The sequence below is a fragment of the Athene noctua genome, unplaced genomic scaffold, assembly GCF_965140245.1.
Source record: "Athene noctua unplaced genomic scaffold, bAthNoc1.hap1.1 HAP1_HAP1_scaffold_400, whole genome shotgun sequence".
In the NCBI taxonomy this organism is placed as follows: Eukaryota; Metazoa; Chordata; class Aves; order Strigiformes; family Strigidae; genus Athene; species Athene noctua.
The window spans coordinates 50,001-52,500 of record NW_027437857.1 but is presented as its reverse complement, the minus strand read 5'-3'; the positions used below and the strand labels follow the sequence as shown (position 1 = coordinate 52,500).

Below are 2,500 nucleotides of genomic sequence, written 5' to 3'. Positions count from 1 at the left end.
GAACCAACGGGCCGCCCGGCCCCGGCGGGACGAGGCTCCGCCAAGCGGGCGTTCCGGGAGCGGGGAGCTTCGGAGCGCTCCCCGAGTCTCCACTTAGGGGGACGAAGGCCCTCGGCCGACACCGACGGGCCTGCGAGGCACCCCAGCCGCGCCGCCGCGGACGCCGCCCGCCCGCCCGCCGAGGCGAGGCGGGGAGGGACGGCGCACCGGCCGGCGATTGATCGTCAAGCGACGCTCAGACAGGCGTAGCCCCGGGAGGAACCCGGGGCCGCAAGTGCGTTCGAAGTGTCGATGATCAATGTGTCCTGCAATTCACATTAATTCTCGCAGCTAGCTGCGTTCTTCATCGACGCACGAGCCGAGTGATCCACCGCTAAGAGTTGTCTGCCTTTCGGCACCGCCCCGCGCGCGCGGAGGGGCCGGGACCGCTCCGCAGAAGCGGCCCCCTTCTCGGACGACGGACCGCCGCCCCACCGACCGACCGACCGCCCCCCTCCGCACGCGCGGAGGGGGCGCGCGACGACCGGCGGGCGACGGTCGCGCCTCGCCTCAGATGACCGTACCGACATCACAACGGAGGGAAGGAAGGGAAGGGTGAAACAAGCTCCGAACGGCAAGGGCCCGGGGAGCCCGCGCTCCCGACCGACCTGGGGAAACAACAAGCACCTTGCTCGCTTCGGAGGCGGCCCAGGCGCCCGGGCTCGGCCCGGCCTCCGCACGGAGGGCCGGCGGCGCGTCCGACCGCGCGCCCGGACCTGCACCCGCCTCTCGCTCGCGCGGAGGGGGGAAACCACAGACGCTGACCGCCGCGCGGGCGACCAGCGGGGGCGCCCCGCTCGCGCCGCGCGCGCCTCCGCGCCGCCCAGCGCCCGCGCGCTGCGACAGCCGGCTCCTTGCCCCCGTGGCCCCGAAACCCCGGCTCTCGCCCCGACGCCGGGAACGCCCGCGCGGCGCCGCCGCCGCACCACACCGGAGACAGGGACGGACGGCCAACCGCCGGAACCCGAGACGGCGACGCGACGCCGCCGCCCGGCGCTCCGCCCGACCGCCGCCCGGCCACCGCACCGCCGCGGCTGCCCTCCCGGAGCCGCCGCCGCCGCTTCTCGTCTCGGCCCCTTCCGCAGGCACGCGCCAGGCAGAAGGCGGACGCCGCTGAGCCGGAGGCGACGCCCCCTCTCCCCGCTTCCGCGCGGAGAACGGGACGGGGAACGCCCCTCGGCCGCCCACCCGCCTCGCCTGACCGAGACCGGGAAAGGCGACTGCGAAGCGACGGGCAGGACCCGGGACGGGACAGGCCACGCGGCCGGCCACCGAGCGACCGCCGGCCGGCACGCCGAGCGGCGGCGCCGCCGCCGCCGCTCGGGCCCGGGGGCTGCGCCGCCCCTCCCCTCAGCCGGGGCGGGAAGGGGTGGGGGTGGCAAGCAAGGAGCACGAAGCCGCAAGCGCGCCGCTGCGCGTCCACGGAGACGCGGCGGCCCGAGCAGGCCGCCCCGCCCGGCGAGACCCCCGACCGTGGGGGAATCGCCATCGCCCCCGACGGCGAGAGAGCCCGCGCTCCCCGCCGGGGGGGGGGGAGGTTCCCCTTCGCGTTTCGAGGGCGAGGCAGGCCGGCTGCGGCCGACCGAACGCCGCCGGTCTCGCCGCCGAGACCGGACCGCGGAGAAGGGGGGGCAGGGGGGACACCCCTCCCCGGCGCGGCCGCCCGAGGGGACAAAAAGCCCACGGCGTGGGCGGCGGCCGCCATGGCCAGGGCCTGCACGAGAGCGACTCCCGCCCCTGGAGGCTCAACCGCCGCACACGGCCGGGGCCCGCCCCTGCGGGTCGCACCGAGCCGCCCGAGTCTTTAAACCTCCGCCCGGCTCCGCGGCCTTCGACCCCCGGGCTCAGCCGAGGGAGGGCCGCGGAGGCGCGGACGCTAGGTACCTGGCCCTGGGGTGAGGGAAACATCCTCAAGGGCCCCGCGGGGGTGCCTCCCCCGCTGCCGCCATCGGGGGAGCGTCCGCCCGCGGGGGCGCGCCCGACATCCGCCACCACCACCACGTCCTCCTGGCCCGGGGCCCGAGGTTTCCCTCAGTATCCCGGCGCTGCGCCCGGGAGGAGAGCCGTGGCTCGGGCCGCCCGCTGGCGCGCGGGACACGGCCCGGCGCGGGAACTCGCCCGCCGGCCCGAGGGCCGGCGCCACGCACCCGAGCCCGGAACGCCCAGAGGCCTCGGCCCTGCACGCGGCCGGCCGGCCCCCCGGCGGGCTTGCTCCGCAGCAAGCCCGCCACAGTGCGGGCAGGAAGGATCGGGGGAGACGCCTCCCCCGACCCCGGCGAGGCCTGCTCTGCCCGCCGCCCCTCTCGCCGGGCTGGCGCCGGCCGCGCCCAGCCCGTCACCGCCAACGGCTCGCGCCGGTCCCCTCTCCCTCTCCTGCGCGCGCCCGAGCGCCGGGGGCTTTCCGCTCGGCCGGCCGGGGTTCCCGCCTCCACGCGCCCCCACCACACCGGCGGCCACCCCC

The 2,500-nt window shown here is 78.2% G+C and overlaps 1 non-coding gene across 1 annotated transcript; it reads right to left on the bottom strand.

The window, feature by feature from the left end:
- Positions 1 to 229: 229 nt before the first annotated feature.
- LOC141955694 (5.8S ribosomal RNA) lies at positions 230 to 382 on the bottom strand. The gene has a single exon (XR_012632703.1). It is a non-coding gene; the product is annotated as a 5.8S ribosomal RNA (ribosomal RNA).
- Between the last annotated feature and the right edge of the window lie 2,118 nt (positions 383 to 2,500).